The sequence below is a fragment of the Oncorhynchus nerka genome, linkage group LG12, assembly GCF_034236695.1.
Source record: "Oncorhynchus nerka isolate Pitt River linkage group LG12, Oner_Uvic_2.0, whole genome shotgun sequence".
Classification (NCBI taxonomy): Eukaryota; Metazoa; Chordata; class Actinopteri; order Salmoniformes; family Salmonidae; genus Oncorhynchus; species Oncorhynchus nerka.
The window spans coordinates 77,351,429-77,370,785 of NC_088407.1; the positions used below are offsets into that span (position 1 = coordinate 77,351,429).

The 19,357-nt window shown below is 46.9% G+C and overlaps 1 long non-coding RNA gene across 1 annotated transcript; it reads right to left on the reverse strand.

The window, feature by feature from the left end:
* Positions 1-1,247: 1,247 nt before the first annotated feature.
* On the reverse strand, positions 1,248-2,173 carry LOC115138834 (uncharacterized). Its single transcript, XR_010465220.1, has 3 exons — positions 1,833-2,173; positions 1,612-1,689; positions 1,248-1,421 (listed from the first exon to the last, which is right to left on the reverse strand). It is a non-coding gene; the product is annotated as an uncharacterized LOC115138834 (long non-coding RNA).
* Positions 2,174-19,357: the final 17,184 nt, after the last annotated feature.

The window sequence follows — 19,357 nt, forward strand, 5'->3', positions numbered from 1 at the left end:
ACGTGTGTGAGAACCAGGTGAGGGCCTACCTTGTGCCAGTCTGCAGGGCTCCGTCACCTCCCTGTCTTTGATCATGCAGACAGTCCCTGGCAGCGGCCTCAGGGTCACAACCCCAGACTGGTTCTCTATCTCACAGGTGGTGCCGCCCTGGAGGACTGGAGAGGAGAGACATACCACAAGGACTCAAAAATAAAACACACATTTGAAGTTGCAATTCTCCCCAAAATACATGTATTGCATGTGCAATATCTATATGACATCTGCCTACCTATTTGTGATTCAACCAGTTTGTCCTGAGGTCCAATCCTTGTTACCCCCTCCTACAACAGACAGAAGGCAGCCAAGAGTTTAGGATGACAGAGAATTGAAACAGTGGATTGTTGAGGGGAAAAAAAAATCAACAAACGCACAGTTGGGTTGAAATAGGTGGGTTGAGATAAAATGACTAACACACAGTGTTCTACTATGTCAAAATATGACTTCCACAGAACTCTGGTGTCAGGTAGCCTAGCGGTTAAGAGTGTTGGGCCAGCAACTGGAAGATTGCTGGTTCAAATCCCAAAGCCGACTACGTGAAAAATCTATCGGTGTCTCTTGAGAAAAGCACATAACTGCTCCTGGAAGTTGCTATGGATAAGAGTGTCTGCTAAATGACATAAATATTTCTTTAAACTCTGACCCCTACACTTAGGCTACCTGTCAGCAAAACAAGTATTTGTTTATCAAATGCTATCTTGTGGGAAAAATGGCTATATTATGTAACTACAGGAACACTATGGATTCCCAGGTGGTTTCCACTCTTTAAATACAGTGGTATAATCGCCACTAAAGACATTCTAGCCGCTGTGAGAATCAGGACAGTCGTAGCTACGTCCCCTGAGCGCCTCACAACGGCCTCTTATCCAATCACATTCAGCCATTAGAGAAGTGAAAACACCAGGAACAAGGGAGAAACATGAGAGGATGGAGTGAGATGCATCTGGTACAGCGAGCAGAACAGAGAGAAGGAAGAACAGAATGTAATAGACCAAAAGAGAGACATTTTAGTCAGAGAAAGTCAAGAACAGAATGTACAGAGGTAGTATAGAAGAATGTCAATGGTTCCGCGGTTCCGTGTGTGTGTGTGTATGATTATGGTCTGTGTATTCATGTGTGTGTGCTCATACCCTGAGGTGATAGAAGGTAACAGGAAGTGGATGAGGAAGTATGTGTTAATATCCTAAAGTGTGTATTGTATATACCCTGAGGTGATAGAAGGTGACCCCGGTGCTGAGTACGTCCCGGTCCAGGGTAATGAGATGTGGTAACAGGGAGTGGATGAGGAACCCACCCCGGTCTCTGTTGATATCCACACTGTACTGTTCCAACAGCTCCTTCTTGTCCCGCCAGCTCTCTGACCAGTCCTTCGTCAGCTCATCCACCTGGAGGATGGAAGAGGATTGATTGATTGGTTTGAATGAATAGAAAATACATGTAAAGTCCTTTCAGCTGGAGACAGTAGGTTCAGGTATAGTAGAGAGTAGTGATGTCAGGAAAGGATAAAATAAGTCAAAGTGGAGAATACAATTCTGGAGCAGCGTCAAGTAGATATCTAATATATCGTTACTCTACCTTTTGTTGGTTCTGTAACACGATGTCAGACAGACTCCCATCTCTCTGATCACTCAGAAAAGGGCCAGGATTCCGTTGCTACGATGGAATTAAAGGAGAAATAATACATTTTGGTCAATTTAGCAAAGACAAATAACATGAAGGCAGTGAGCACTAATAATCTGACATCAAAACCAGGTGATCTCAGATGATTCCTAATAATAATCCAGGACGATAAGTACCATCTGGAAGCTGAGAAGCGTTCTCTTCAGCCTGTCTATCTCCTCACGTAGCTCTCGGATCAGCCTCACACTCGCATCCTGTAGAAAGACATCCCTTTTCATCTGAAAACGTTTCTCTACGGTGTCCCCAACTGAACAAATTCAGACCTCACAGTAATAAAAGGCAGTGGATGACATGACAAGGCAATGTGTTACGGATGCAGTTATCCTGTGTGTGTGTGTATCCTGTGTGTGTGTTACTTTTCTCTCCTTCTCCCCTCACAGGTGAAAACCATCACTCCCCAATCAGTCAACAATCAATCATCAATCAGAAGACACACCTCCTCCTACTTCCTATCCTATCACAGTTCCTTCACCATGGTTTAAAAACCCCATCATTTGTTTGTTCTAGAGCAATCTCTAGCTCAATCTCTATTGCTGAATCTCTCTGTAAATGCCATGTCTAGAGGTCTCTGTGTTTCACTCTCGCTTTGTGTCTTAACCTCTCTTTTGTTTAAGCACCTCATAGCACTTTGTCATCACCTGTGAGTATTGTTTTTGGTTATGTTGTTTGTTTGTTGCTGGTGGGAAAAGGGGGAAACCAAGACAAGTCGCCCATGGGCATACACTACCCGTAGGTGAACTTTGTTAAATACACTAGTTAGAACTGGGCGGACCACCCACTGTATTTTTGGTTAGTTAGTTAGCTGTTGTTAAAGTAGGCTAGTCTAGCTTAGGGGTGTTTTTGAATACTTATTGTTTCTTTCCTTGGGTCCAGCTCCTTTTCCTGCTCCCCCCATTACCGTGTGTTTATAAATAAACCTAGAGTTTGACGGTAGATTTCTGTTGTCGTGGTTATTTCGTGCACACTTTTACTTTGTCACCATAATAATTTGCATGAGTTATGTTACGGGTCTCATTACCATCCCCCTAGACTGTCGGGCCAAAAGGGATTCGTAACACAATGGCCCCACAAATACAGAACAACATCTCCAGAAGCCTTACCTCATTGACCCTGGGCTTGTTGACGATGTTCCTAGCGTGAGCAGCGTAGCGCAGGGTGCTGAGAGTCTCATTGTAGCTGCTACTGGATGGTGACACAGCTGCAACAGACAGGGAATCACATTTACCACTCTAACAATAACACTACAGCCATGACAACCTCTGACTCAATACTGTAACAATAACACTATGGCCATGACAACCTCTGTGACTCAATACTGTAACAATAACACTACGGCCATGACAACCTCTGTGACTCAATACTGTAACAATAACACTACGGCCATGACAACCTCTGTGACTCAATACTGTAACAATAACACTACGGCCATGACAACCTCTGTGACTCACCATGACAACCTCTGTGACTCAATACTGTAACAATAACACTATGGCCATGACAACCTCTGTGACTCAATACTGTAACAATAACACTACAGCCATGACCTCTGTGACTCAATACTGTAACAATAACACTACAGCCATGACAACCTCTGTGACTCAATACTGTAACAATAACACTACAGCCATGACAACCTCTGTGACTCAATACTGTAACAATAACACTACAGCCATGACAACCTCTGTGACTATATCAACAACTACTATTGGTCTGGAAAAAAAGACAATGTCCATCTTATAATTCCAAAGTCCAACAAACATTGGCACTATTACATCAAATAATCATTTCACTGTAAGGTGAACACCTGTTGTATTCGGCGCACGTGACAAATAAACTTTGATTTGATCAAGTACTTCCCTCTAGTCCCACTAGTTTACTCAAATGTGTTTAGCCAATGTTTGTGACTGGATAGTCTCGCTTGCCAGACTCGGTGGCAGTGTTCCACACGGCGGTTGTAGGAACAGACTACAACTCACTGGCGATCATGATGGTCTTAGCGTTTCCTCCCAGGCTGTCTTTGAGGAGCCAGGTGAGGACTGAGTCCCTGTAGGGGATGAAGCAGTGTCTTCTCCCTCCTCCACCACCACCACCAGACAGACAGCTGGTGTGACTGGCCACACTGCTGCCCCGCCCTCACTGGCCACACTGTTGATGCTCTGACAACTACTGGACATCTGAGAGTTCTGGGCTAGAGAGGAACGGACAGAGACAAGGGGAGGGTTGGGTTATAGAGACAGGAACAGAGACAAGGGGAGGGTTGGGTTATAGAGACAGGAACAGAGACAAGGGGAGGGTTGGGTTATAGAGACAGGAACAGAGACAAAGACAGGGAAAGAGAAAGGGACAGGTAGAGAGAGGGAAGGTCAAGAGACAGGAACAATATTGAGACAGAGTTAGGGAGAGATACAGGGACAGTGTAACGGATTGTGTTAAAAGTAGGGTAGTCTCGCTTGGCTCATCTCACAGTGTAGACTGTAGGGCACTGGGTCAGTTACGTGAGGCATACTTCTAGAGAACATGATCTACAAATATCACCCTGTATGAATGAAATATGTTCATATCATATCAATATGTTCACCCTGTCTGAAATAAAGATGTTCATATCACCCTGTCTGAAATAAAGATGTTCATATCACCCTGTATTAATTATAGATAATCATATCACCCTGTATTAATTAAAGATGTTCATATCACCCTGTATTAATGAAATATGTTCATGTCACCCTCTATGAATTTTGACAAGTTCTCATTTACAATTGTGACCTGGCCAAGATAAAGCAAAGCAGTTCGACAGATACAACGACACAGAGTTACACATGGAGTAAAACAAACATACAGTCAATAATACAGTATAAACAAGTCTATATACAATGTGAGCAAATGAGGTGAGAAGGGAGGTAAAGGCAAAAAAGGCCATGGTGGCAAAGTAAATACAATATAGCAAGTAAAACACTGGAATGGTAGTTTTGCAATGGAAGAATGTGCAAAGTAGAAATAAAAATAATGGGGTGCAAAGGAGCAAAATAAATAAATAAATAAATTACAGTTGGGAAAGAGGTAGTTGTTTGGGCTAAATTATAGGTGGGCTATGTACAGGTGCAGTAATCTGTGAGCTGCTCTGACAGTTGGTGCTTAAAGCTAGTGAGGGAGATAAGTGTTTCCAGTTTCAGAGATTTTTGTAGTTCGTTCCAGTCATTGACAGCAGAGAACTGGAAGGAGAGGCGGCCAAAGAAAGAATTGGTTTTGGGGGTGACTAGAGAGATATACCTGCTGGAGCGTGTGCTACAGGTGGGAGATGCTATGGTGACCAGCGAGCTGAGATAAGGGGGGACTTTACCTAGCAGGGTCTTGTAGATGACATGGAGCCAGTGGGTTTGGCGACGAGTATGAAGCGAGGGCCAGCCAACGAGAGCGTACAGGTCGCAATGGTGGGTAGTATATGGGGCTTGGTGACAAAACGGATTGCACTGTGATAGACTGCATCCAATTTGTTGAGTAGGGTAATTTAGGCTATTTTGTAAATGACATCGCCAAAGTCGAGGATTGGTAGGATGGTCAGTTTTACAAGGGTATGTTTGGCAGCATGAGTGAAGGATGCTTTGTTGCGAAATAGGAAGCCAATTCTAGATTTAACTTTGGATTGGAGATGTTTGATATGGGTCTGGAAGGAGAGTTTCCAGTCTAACCAGACACCTAAGTATTTGTAGTTGTCCACGTATTCTAAGTCAGAGCCATCCAGAGTAGTGATGTTGGACAGGCGGATAGGTGCAGGTAGCGATCGGTTGAAGAGCATGCATTTAGTTTTACTTGTATTTAAGAGCAATTGGAGGCCACGGAAGGAGAGTTGTATGGCATTGAAGCTTGCCTGGAGGGTTGTTAACACAGTGTCCAAAGAAGGGCCAGAAGTATACAGAATGGTGTCGTCTGCGTAGAGGTGGATCAGAGACTCACCAGCAGCAAGAGCGACCTCATTGATGTATACAGAGAAGAGAGTCGTTCCAAGAATTGAACCCTGTGGCACCCCCATAGAGACTGCCAGAGGTCCGGACAGCAGACCCTCCGATTTGACACACTGAACTCTATCAGAGAAGTAGTTCGTGAACCAGGCGAGGCAATCATTTGAGAAACCAAGGCTGTCGATTCTGCCGATGAGGATGTGGTGATTGACAGAGTCGAAAGCCTTGGCCAGATCAATGAATACGGCTGCACAGTAATGTTTCTTATCGATGGCGGTTAAGATATCGTTTAGGACCTTGAGCGTGGCTGAGGTGCACCCATGACCAGCTCTGAAACCAGATTGCATAGCAGAGAAGGTATGGTGAGATTCGAAATGGTCGGTAATCTGTTTGTTGACTTGGCTTTCGGAAGACCTTAGAAAGGCATGGTAGGATAGATATAGGTCTGTAGCAGTTTGGGTCAAGAGTGTCCCCCCCTTTGAAGAGGGGGATGACCGCAGCTGCTTTCCAATCTTTGGGAATCTCAGATGACACGAAAGAGAGGTTGAACAGGCTAGTAATAGGGGTGGCAACAATTTCGGCAGATAATTTTAGAAAGAAAGGGTCCAGATTGTCTAGCCCGGCTGATTTGTAGGGGTCCAGATTTTGCAGCTCTTTCAGAACATCAGCTGAACAGATTTGGGAGAAGGAGAAATGGGGAAGGCTTGGGCGAGTTGCTGTTGGGGGTGCAGTGCAGTTGACCGGGGTAGGAGTAGCCAGGTGGAAAGCATGGCCAGCCGTAGAAAAATGCTTATTGAAATTCTCAATTATGGTGGATTTATCAGTGGTGACAGTGTTTCCTATCTTCAGTGCAGTGGGCAGCTGGGAGGAGGTGTTCTTATTCTCCATGGACTTTACAGTGTCCCAGAACTTTTTTGAGTTAGTGTTGCAGGAAGCAAATTTCTGCTTGAAAAAGCTAGCCTTGGCTTTTCTAACTGCCTGTGTATAATGGTTTCTAGCTTCCCTGAACAGCTGCATATCACGGGGGCTGTTCGATGCTAATGCAGAACGCCATAGGATGTTTTTGTGTTGGTTAAGGGCAGTCAGGTCTGGGGAGAACCAAGGGCTATATCTGTTCCTGGTTCAAAATTTCTTGAATGGGGCCTGTTTATTTAAGATGGTTAGGAAGGCATTTAAAAAAAAATATCCAGGCATCCTCTACTGACGGGATGAGATCAATATCCTTCCAGGATACCCCGGCCAGGTCGGTTAGAAAGGCCTGCTCGCTGAAGTGTTTCAGGGGGCGTTTTACAGTGATGAGTGGAGGTCGTTTGACCGCTGACCCATTACGGATGCAGGCAATAAAGATGTTCATATCACCCTGTATTAATTAAAGATGTTCATGTCACCCTGTATGAATGAAATATGTTCATATCACCCTGTATGAATTAAAGATGTTCATGTCACCCGGTATGAATTAAAGATGTTCATGTCACCCGGTATGAATGAAATATGTTCATATCACCCTGTATTAATTAAAGATGTTCATGTCACCCGGTATGAATGAAATATGTTCACATCACCCTGTATTAATTAAAGATGTTCATGTCACCTTGTATGAATTAAAGATGTTCATTTCACCCGGTATGAATTAAATATGTTCATTTATGTTCAGTATGTTGTTTTGTACGATAAGCTAAATTCTGACAAAGAGATGGAACAACAGAGATGGGATTTGAAGGGATTTGAGAATAAAAGTCAGTACTTCAAATTAAAAGTCCCCTTTATTTACCCAGAGCAGAGATGACGATACCCAGTGTCACCAGGGACTTGTTGATGTTGGATCCCTCAGTGAGTCTGTCTCTGCAGTAGTGGGGGTCTGCTCTCTCACTTTCAGAGCAATAAAACACAACACACACTGGAGATTACATCGTCTACAGAGAAACGCAACACTGGAAATCAGTGGAGGCTGCAAAGGGGAGGACGGCTCATAATATGGCTGGAATGGAGCAAATGGAATGGCATCAAACACAAGGAAACCATGAGTCTGATGTTGATACCATTCCACTAATTCCACTCCACTCATTACCACAAGCCCGTCCTCCCCAATTAAGGTGCCACCAACCTCCTGTGATGGAAATGGTATCTACTGAAAAGCTGTGTTGTGATAAAATGAAAGTGCCGGCTCAGTGAACACACAGTCGTGGCAGAAGAGCTCCACTAGGGGGCAGCTTGGTCATGCATACAAAGACCTTCTGGAATGACTAGGCTGATATCCGTCTCTAAATGTTGTCTATCACTAGCAGCACCAAATCACCAAGTAATATTCTGAGTACGTACTTGGCGAATAAAGATGATTCTGATTCTGAATAAGCATGGCAACCTCTTTAACAAACTCACCTGCCAGCCAGGTCTACCAGGTTGATCTTGCTTACAATCTCTGAGGGAAGGTTGTCCTCCAGAATAGACTGTATGGGACAAAAAAAACATACTTTTTCAATGCTTTAATTGCAGTAAGAACTACTGTGATTGGTGAATTAACAGGGTCGTGACCTGGGTGAGTGAATCTAAGTGCTGGGACTGGATTGACACCGGGTTGTGACCTCACCTGGGTGTACTGGATGGTGAAGATGGCATGGGATCTGCTGCTAGCGTCGTGGATGTGTGTTGCCGCGGTGATGCGGTTGGCAATGCCCTCCTCCAATAGGTCCACCGCCTGCTTGTAGTCAGACACCACATGCTGGGACAGGTCTGAGGAGAGGACAGACCAACAAATCTTTCATTAAACAACCCTGGTTGAGATGGCAGTGGTGTGGGATTAGGAAGTGATGAGCAACTAAGTTCTGTTGCCTCAGGATTCCGGTTTGTCAGTAGAAAAAACTCCCAGCACAGAGCTGCATACGTTTTGTTTCACAGCCACAGTAACCCTCAACTTCTAATTTCCAAATTATGACATCATTCTTTTTCTGCAGTAAATTTAGAAATCAGTGATGATGAAAATGTTTTAGAATGCTTCTTAGACCAAGAGACTTAACGGTGGTTAGGGTTTGGGAACGAGAGAGAGAGACAAAGGGACTCTGGAGAACCAAACATTACAATGTGTTCAGTGTGTAGAGTAGAGCAATGTGCTCCTTAATACCATCAGGAAGTGACATCACTTCCTGTGATACTCTGGGATATCTCCTGACACGGACAATGAGTGGATGTTGGGCTTGAAGGAATAGAGGGAGAAGGGGAAGAGAGAGAGATGAGGGCGAGAGAGAGAGAGAGAGAAGTCATGCAGAATAACAACTATCTGCTTGTTAAGAGTGAGATTAACACGATTATATTAGCAAGAAATGTATAGGTAATCAAATTGTACAACTGAAGACAAACACAGAGTTCAAATCTGTCAGCTGTCAGCTAGCAAGTGTAGTGCACACTTGTTAGTAGACACTTGTTCTGTACTTCACCTTGTACATAGGGTCCTTTCTCAGGATGCTCCCTAACCCGTAGGGAGGGTTTCTTCTGCTGCTCTCTGCCTCGCAGCAGGTCACGAACACGCTCATTGTAGATCTCCAGGAAACTGTGGGTGAAGAATAGTAAATAATACACTCACTGATAGTCGGAGTCAGACCATCACTCAACACAATGTTCCTCTTACCTCAAACACAATGTTCCTCTTACCTCAAACACAATGTTCCTCTTACGTCAAACACAATGTTCCCCCTTACCTCAAACACAATGTTCCTCTTACCTCAAACACAATGTTCCTCTTACCTCAAACACAATGTTCCCTCTTACCTCAAACACAATATTCCCCCCTTCCCTCAAACACAATGTTCCTCTTACCTCAAACGCAATGTTCCCCCTTACCTCATACACAATGTTCCTCTTACCTCAAACACAATGTTCCTCTTACCTCAAACACAATGTTCCTCTTACCTCAAACACAATGTTCCCCCTTACCTCAAACACAATGTTCCCCCTTACCTCAAACACAATGTTCCCTCTTACCTCAAACACAATGTTCCCCCTTACCTCAAACACAATGTTCCCCCTTACTTCAAACACAATGTTCCCCCTTACCTCAAACACAATGTTCCCCCTTACCTCAAACACAATGTTCCCTCTTCCCCCTTACCTCAAACACAATGCTCCCTCTTACCTCAAACACAATGTTCCCCCTTACCTCAAACACAATGTTCCCCCTTACCTCAAATACAATGTTCCCTCTTACCTCAGACACACAGACCCCTCTTACCTGATCTCAACCCTGCTTGAGTTGTGTCCTTCGGGGAATGTGTCATCAGATTTGAACAGGCCCTGTAAAGACCAGACAGGTAGAACTGGTCATTAACCAGAACACTACCTCACCAGGACCCTGTAGACTGAATTATAGGACCACTTCCTTACCTGACAAATCCTGGGGGTCAGGCCCATGGAGTCCTGAGAGGAGGAGGAGGAAGTGAGGGAGGGAGGGAAAGAGAAGAGTCATTAACTCCATTGACACTGTGTCTTCTTTCAACACATATAGCAGAGCGGAGAATGCCAACAGCCATGTTCCAGATGATATGATAGGTAACACTTTCCTTACAACACATTATAACTGCATCATAATGCATTATGCCTGCATTAAGTCAAGTGTTACCATATGATAGTTATAATCCCCTCCTCACCAGTGTGCCCATCATGGTGTAGGTCTTGCCAGTGCCAGTCTGCCCGTAGGCAAACAGACAGACGTTGTAGCCCTCTGACGCCCCAGCCAGCACCATCACTCCCAGGTCCTGGAACACCTACAGGAGAGCACACAAACCCAACTACTATATAGTAAAGATGGGAAAGTGTTGGGTCACAACAACACAACGACAGGCAGTGTTTATTAAGTTCAATGTTTAAGGGCTACAGTTAGAAGACGGGGGCATGGGCGAGAGTGGCAGGACGGGAGGCCGGGTGGCAGGACGGGAGGCCGGGTGGCAGGACGGGAGGCGGGGTGGCAGGACGGGAGGCCGGGTCCTGCAGGACGGGAGGCCGGGTGGCAGGACGGGAGGCCGGGTCCTGCAGGACGGGAGGCCGGGTGGTAGGACGGGAGGCCGGGTGGCAGGACGGGAGGCCGGGTGGCAGGACGGGAGGCCGGGTGGTAGGACGGGAGGCCGGGTGGCAGGACGGGAGGCCGGGTGGTAGGACGGGGGAGGCCGGGTGGCAGGACGGGAGGCCGGGTGGCAGGACGGGAGGCCGGGTGGCAGGACGGGAGGCCGGGTGGCAGGACGGGAGGCCGGGTCCTGCAGGACGGGAGGCCGGTTGGCAGGACGGGAGGCCGGGTGGCAGGACGGGAGGCCGGGTGGCAGGACGGGAGGCCGGGTGGTAGGACGGGAGGCCGGGTGGCAGGACGGGAGGCCGGGTGGTAGGACGGGAGGCCGGGTGGCAGGACGGGAGGCCGGGTGGCAGGACGGGAGGCCGGGTGGCAGGACGGGAGGCTGGGTGGCAGGATGGGAGGCCGGGTGGCAGGGCCGCAACGGTGGGGGATTTGAAAGCTAGTTGTTGGGCAGAAAAATAAACCTCCCTGAGGAGAAGGATCTGATTGTGCAGAGATCCGGAGAAAGTCCCATACACGTAGACACATAGCCAGTCTGGGCGTATTATTTTCCTTCCTCCCCTCGGCTAGGGCGAGATCAGGGGGTTGGAGGAGTACCCGCCGCTCAGGCCCCAGGCCTACGGATATGCATGGCACCCAGCAGCCCAGGAGGTCCCGGGCTAGGCCCAGGTAAACACACCACCAGCAGCAGGAACCTGATCCAGAGCCAGTATCACACAGGATCAAACATTGTTCCTCAGTTTTGCTTCCGTCCCTCTCTTCGCCCCTACCTGGGCTCAAACCAGGGACCCTCTGCACACATCAACAACTGCCTCCCACGAAGCATCGTTACTCATCGCTCCACAAAAGCCGAGGCCCTTACAGAGCAAGGGGAACAACTACTTCAAGGTCTCAGAGCAAGTGATGTCATCGATTGAACAGCTATTAGCGCGCACCCCGCTAACTAGCTAGCCATTTCACACCGGTTACATCTACACCAATCCAGGGAAGGTGTTATGGTTGGATATAGCCCTCAAATATTTTATTACAGTCCATGTAAAGCCACTTCAATAAGCTTCACATGATAACCAAAAGGTAAGGAGGTCAGTGAGGTCAGAGGTCAGGTTTCAATGACAATGAGGCCCCTTTGTGTGAACTGTGTTAATAATCAAGGTAAGGTAAAAGGTCAAATCAACAACGTCAAAGTTTCTCCCGCCAGCTAAGAGGGTCAATATTGACCAGAGATGTGTAGCCAGTCAGTCAGTCAGACGGTCAGTCAGTCAGCCAGTCAGACGGTCAGCCAGTCAGTCAGTCAGTCAGACGGTCAGCCAGTCAGTCAGTCAGTCAGACGGTCAGTCAGTCAGTCAGACGGTCAGTCAGTCAGTCAGACGGTCAGTCAGTCAGTCAGTGAACATGGAGACCAACACAGCTAGTAGCAGTAGTCTCATGTCTTATCAAACTGCCATTGACCACATGCCATAACAGAAACAACCATAACACACAGAATCTCAGCTAAGACATGTCCACATGTTAACAGGAAAATCCTAATGGCAGTAACAGTCTATCTACGTCACCATGTAGTAAAAGGTTCACGTTCTGATATCCACATGTCAGTCAAGGTCACTGAAATACATGATATTACACTACACACACAATAAACTATTTACATTGAAATCACAAGTACAATTCATGACAATATGTACATTTGGGAGACTCAAAGAGTTTTGTTGATTAGTTAGGTAGGATACGGGTGATCTCTCAGTCCTGGCCTGTGGCATAAAGAGAAGGTGGGCACTGCGGGTGGATCTGCCTGACATCTGTCCTTGACAGGCAGGTAACCAGTCCCTGAAGGGAGACTTGAATAGGGAGACGGCCAAGGGTTCCCGAGTGGAGCAGCGGCCTAAAGCACTGCATCTCAGTGCTAGAGGTGTCACTACCGACCCTGGTTAGATCCTGGGCTGAATCACAACCGCCCGTGATTGGGAGACCCATAGGGTGGCTGGCGCACAATTGGCCCAGCGTCGTCCGGGTTAGGGTTTGGCTGGGGTAGGCGGTCATTGTAAAATAAGAATTTGTTCTTAACTGACTTGCCTGGTTAAAAAAATAAAACATCCAGGCACAGTTTCTCTCATGAAGTGGGGGTAGTGGTAATGAAGTGGGGGTAGTGGTCATGAAGTGGGGGTAGTGGTAATGAAGTGGGGGTAGTGGTCATGAAGTGGGGGTAGTGGTAATGAAGTGGGGGTAGTGGTAATGAAGTGGGGGTAGTGGTCATGAAGTGGGGGTAGTGGTAATGAAGTGGGGGTAGTGGTCATGAAGTGGGGTAGTGGTCATGAAGTGGGGGTAGTGGTCATGAAGTGGGGGTAGTGGTCATGAAGTGGGGGTAGTGGTAATGAAGTGTGGGTAGTGGTAATGAAGTGGGGGTAGTGGTAATGAAGTGGGGGTAGTGGTCATGAAGTGGAGGTAGTGGTAATGAAGTGGGGGTAGTGGTCATGAAGTGGGGGTAGTGGTAATGAAGTGGGGGTAGTGGTCATGAAGTGGGGTAGTGGTAATGAAGTGGGGGTAGTGGTCATGAAGTGGGGGTAGTGGTCATGAAGTGGGGGTAGTGGTCATGAAGTGGGGGTAGTGGTCACGAAGTGGGGTAGTGGTAATGAAGTGGGGGTAGTGGTAATGAAGTGGGGGTAGTGGTCATGAAGTGGGGTAGTGGTAATGAAGTGGGGTAGTGGTAATGAAGTGGGGGTAGTGGTCATGAAGTGGGGGTAGTGGTCATGAAGTGGGGGTAGTGGTAATGAAGTGGGGGTAGTGGTCATGAAGTGGGGGTAGTGGTCATGAAGTGGGGGTAGTGGTCATGAAGTGGGGGTAGTGGTCATGAAGTGGGGGGGGTAGTGGTCATGAAGTGGGGGTAGTGGTCATGAAGTGGGGGTAGTGGTAATGAAGTGGGGTAGTGGTAATGAAGTGGGGGTAGTGGTAATGAAGTGGGGGTAGTGGTCATGAAGTGGGGTAGTGGTAATGAAGTGGGGGTAGTGGTCATGAAGTGGGGGTAGTGGTAATGAAGTGGGGTAGTGGTAATGAAGTGGGGGTAGTGGTCATGAAGTGGGGGTAGTGGTCATGAAGTGTGGGTAGTGGTATGAAGTGGGGGTAGTGGTAATGAAGTGGGGTAGTGGTAATGAAGTGGAGGTAGTGGTAATGAAGTGGGGGTAGTGGTAATGAAGTGTGGGTAGTGGTCATGAAGTGGGGGTAGTGGTCATGAAGTGGGGGTAGTGGTAATGAAGTGGGGGTAGTGGTAATGAAGTGGAGGTAGTGGTAATGAAGTGGGGGTAGTGGTAATGAAGTGTGGGTAGTGGTAATGAAGTGGGGGTAGTGGTCATGAAGTGGGGGTAGTGGTCATGAAGTGGGGGTAGTGGTAATGAAGTGGAGGTAGTGGTAATGAAGTGGGGGTAGTGGTAATGAAGTGGGGGTAGTGGTAATGAAGTGGGGGTAGTGGTAATGAAGTGGGGGTAGTGGTCATGAAGTGGGGGTAGTGGTCATGAAGTGGGGGTAGTGGTCATGAAGTGGGGGTAGTGGTAATGAAGTGGGGGTAGTGGTAATGAAGTGGAGGTAGTGGTAATGAAGTGGGGGTAGTGGTAATGAAGTGTGGGTAGTGGTAATGAAGTGGGGGTAGTGGTAATGAAGTGGGGGTAGTGGTCATGAAGTGGGGGTAGTGGTAATGAAGTGGGGGTAGTGGTCATGAAGTGGGGGTAGTGGTAATGAAGTGGGGGTAGTGGTCATGAAGTGGGGGTAGTGGTCATGAAGTGGGGGTAGTGGTCATGAAGTGGGGGTAGTGGTAATGAAGTGGGGGTAGTGGTCATGAAGTGGGGGTAGTGGTCATGAAGTGGGGGTAGTGGTAATGAAGTGGGGGTAGTGGTCATGAAGTGGGGGTAGTGGTCATGTCTCAGCATACAAACAGCATAGAACTCCACTTCACTACTGTTAACTCCCACTCGCCTCTTTTTTATGCAGACCAGGAGAATACACGCACGCACGCACGCGCACACACACACACACACACACACACACACACACACACACACACACACACACACACACACACACACACACACACACACACACACACAGACAGACAGACAGACAGACAGACAGACAGACAGACAGACAGACAGACAGACAGACAGACAGACAGACAGACAGACAGACAGACAGACAGACAGACAGACACACACACACCTCCATTTTGAGTTCCACAGGCAGGGAGTATTCTATGGAATATGAATAACACTGGCCCTGACATACTCTCATCTGAAACACTCTATTGTGTCTCGTCATATTACAATTATTTGGTAGAGGGAAATCCCTGCTGTTGTGTAGAAAGCATCCCTGAAAGACCACAATAGGCTCTCACTGCTATAACCTACTATCACAGAACCCTTGCCTGGACTACAGGTGTGGTGGCACAGCAAACCTGGAGGTATGTGGACAACAAAGCAGACCAGTAAGGTAAGAAATGCAATGCATTATGGGACGGTTGGACTAACGGATGATCCAGATTCAAGCAGGTCATAAAGAATTGAGCCAGAGAGCCAACAGAAACAGAGGAGAAGGACCAGAGTCTAGAATAAATGACCAAAACACACAGGGAAAGACTAAACACTTGCATCAACAGAAAGGATCTGTCTGTGTGTGTGTGCGTGTGTGTGTTTGTGTGTGTGTGTAGGTCCAACCAGCCCAGAGGAAATGGCATCTGACAAAAGGCTTGAGGTTTGCTTTCCTTCTCTTGAAAAAAATGAAACTAATTAAAACATGCTTCACAATGAAGAGAGGAAAGCAGAATATAGAAGGAGGAGGAAGTGTGAGGCAGGAGAAGGGGAAGAGGGGGGAAGGAGGAGAGAGGGTGAGGAAGGAGGGGAAGGAAAAGGACGAGGAAGGAGGAGAAAGGGGTAGGAAGGTGGAGGAAGGATGGGGAAGGGTTAGGAAGAAAGAGAAAGGAGAAGGAAGGGTTAGGAATGACGAGGAAGGAGAGGGAAGAGGTAGGAAGGTGGAGGAGGGATGGGGAAGGGTTAGGAAGGACGAGGAAGGTGGAGGAGGGATGGGGAAGGGTTATTGGTTGTGAATACAGTTTAGTTTCAGATGTTATAGCGGGTTCAGAATTATTTTTATGTAACTAGCTCCTAACAATGCAGTAAAATGTTTTAAAAAGTCCACAAATATGTCTATGTTAAGAATTCAGTTTATAAATAAATATGCAGTGTGTATAAACAGTGTAACTAAAATGCAATGTAAAGTAGAAAAAATATTACAATGAGCTACATTACATGGCTAAAATGGCAAAAGTATGTGGACACCCGCTCGTTGAACATCCCATTCTAAAATCATGGGCATTAATATGGTCCCCCCTTTGTTGCTATAACAGTCTCCACTCTTCTGGGAAGGCTTTCCACTTGTTGGAACATTGCTGCAGGGACTTGCTTCCATCCAGCCACAAGAGCATTAGTGAGGTTGGGCACTGATGTTGGGCAATTAGGCCTGTCTCACAGTCGGTGTTCCAATTCATCCTAAAGGTGTTCGATGGGGTTGAGGTCAGGGCTCTGTGCAGGCCAGTCAAGTTCTTCCACACCGATCTAGAGAACCAATTTCATTGTATGTGGTAGCATTAAGACTTCCCTATGTCATTATTACTCCTCCACCCAACTTTACAGTTAACACTATGCACTCGGGCAGGTAGCGTCTGTCGAACAGCCAGATGGTGTGATTCATCCCTCCTGAGAACACATTTCCACTGCTTCAGAGTCCAATGGCGGTGAGCTTTACACCACTCCAGCCAACGTTTGGCATTGTGCATGGCAAGGGGGGCCCGCCGGGCACTTCAATCCGGCCCGTGAGACAGGGGTAAAAAAAAATACAAATATATATACTTTTTAATTGCCCTTTTTTCTTCCCAATTTCATGGTATCCAATTGGTAGTTAGTCTTGTCCCATCGCTGCAACTCCCGTACGGACTCAGGAGGGGCGAAGGTCGTGCGACCTCCAAAAAACTACCCAGCCTAGCCGCACTGCTTCTTGACACAATGCCCACTTAACCCGGTAGCCAGCCACACCAATGTGTCGGAGGAAACACCGTGCACCAGGCCAGCACTACGCCGGGCCTGCCACAGGAGACGCTAGTGCATGATGGGACATCCCTGCCGGCCAAACCCTCCCCTAACCCGGACAACGCTGGGCCAATTGTGCGCCGCCTCATGGATCTCCCAGTCATGGCCAGCTGTAACACAGCCTGGGATTGAACACGTGTCTGTAGTGACGCCTCAAGCACTGTGATGCAGTACCTTAGACCGCTTGTGTATGTTTTTTAACCTTTATTTAACTGGGCAAGTCAGTTAAGAACAAATTCTTATTTACAATGACAGCCTGATCCGGCCAAGCCCAGACGACTCTGGGCCAATTGTGCGGCGCCCTATGGGACTCCCAATCACAGCCGGATGTGATACAGCCTGGAGTCAAACCATGTACTATAGTGACACCTCTTGCACTGAGATGCAGTGCCTTAGGCCGCTGTGCCACTCAGGAGTCCCTGTGTTCCATTCAGAGGGTCAATGGGCAAGACAAAATATTTAAGTGCCTTTGAACAGGGTATGATTGTAGGTGCCAGACAAACTTGTTTGTGTGAAGAACTGCAACGCTGCTGGGTTTTTCACGCTCAACAGTTTCCCGTGTGTATCAAGAATGGTCCACCACCCAAAGGACATCCAGCCAACTTGACACAACTGTGGGAAGCATTGGAGTCAACATGGCCAGCATCCCTGCGGAACGCTTTCAACACCTTATAGATTCCATGCCCTGACAAATTTAAGTTGTTTTGAGGGCAATAGGGGCAGGGGGTGTAACTCGATATTAAGAAGGTGCTCCTAATGTTTGGGTTACTCAGTGTATATGATGGTGTGTAGAGGGAGAGACACTGAGAGCTACACAGATACACAGGCTTCTGAACATTATTCATGCATTATTCATGCCTGCCTACACATGGGAGGGAGAGAGAGAATTTAAAAACCTTGAGAAAAATATATACAAAATCAAGGTAATCTTTGACTATGTACAGACTCAGTAAGCATAGCCTTGCTATTGAGAAATGTCACAGTAGGCAGACCTGGCTCTCAAGAGAAGACAGGCTATGTGCACACTGCCCACAAAATGAGGTGGAAACTGAGCTGCACTTCCTAACCGCCTGCCAAATGTATGACCTTATTAGAGAAACATATTTCCCTCAGATTACACAGATCCACAAAGGATTCGAAAACAAATCCAATTTTGATAAACTCCCATATCTATTGGGTGAAATACCAGTGTGCCATCACAGCAGCAAGATATGTGACCTGTTGCCACAAAAAAAGGGCAATCAGTGAAGAACAAACACCATTTTGTACTATTTGCACATAATATGACATTATATGTCATATGTCTTGATTCTTTTGGAACTTCTGTGAGTGTAATGTTTACTGTTCATTTTTATAGTTTATTACACTTTTGTTTATTATCTACTTCACTTGCTTTAGCAATGTTAACATATGTTTCCCATGCCAATAAAGCCATTCAATTGAGGGAGGGAGGGAGGGAGAGGGAGAGAGAGAGAGAGAGAGAGAGAGAGAGAGAGAGAGAGAGAGAGAGAGAGAGAGAGAGAGACAAACAGTGCATTTCAGAGGTGGAGGAGAGGAATGGGCAGGGGGTTGACAGAACCTCTGCAGCCCCCCCATCTCTCGTCTGCCAAACTCACAGCCGCTCCAATAAGTCATTTTTCACAGTTAGATTTGTGTGAACAGAATGACGTCAGCCTGGAGCTTAGCATAGGGTGTTTTTTTCTCTCTCTCTCTCTCTCTCTCTCTACCATGGGTCTCAGATTGACTCAGTCCCACAGGACTCCACAGGAAGTGAAGCCAGGATACCCTGGATACACAAAACTACACTACAGCACAAAACTACACTACAGCATAAAACTACACTACAGCACACTGACATAGTGCCTGAGAAAAACACTACACTTAAAACCCAACACGTATCTAAAATAGTGACACTTTTTTAATGCAATTAACGACTGTAGAAATGATGAGGCTAGAGAGAAGGGTAGTCCTAGCAACTATTTGTGACGTGTGACTGATAAATGTCGGCTCTGGTGCCACTGACTGTGTCAGGCTTTGTGTGGAACAGTCACACACTCACAGGCCTCAGAGGTCAGCATGTGATCCAGTGACCGTGCTCCACAGAATTAAATAGAAAACCCATGCCCAAGTTTGCCCTCCTCCTCGCCCACCACGAGTCACCAGAGGAATGTAGTGGTGGGGCCGCCCCGACAACTCAGATGGAGAGAATGGGTCGATAGAGAAAAGAGAGGAAAGAGAGTGACAGTGAGAGCGATAGAGGGTGATAGGAAATTTAAATTTAATTTAATAGACAGACAGAGAGAGAGAGAGAGTGAGACAGTGAGAGAGACAGACAGAGAGAGAGAGCGAGAGAGTGAGACAGACAGAGAGACAGAGAGAGAGAGAGAGAGAGAGTGAGACAGACAGAGAGACAGAGAGTGAGGAGACACAGATCCACAAAGAATTAGAAAACAAACCCAATGTTGATAAACTCCCATATCTACAGGGTGAAATACCTCAGTGTGTAATCA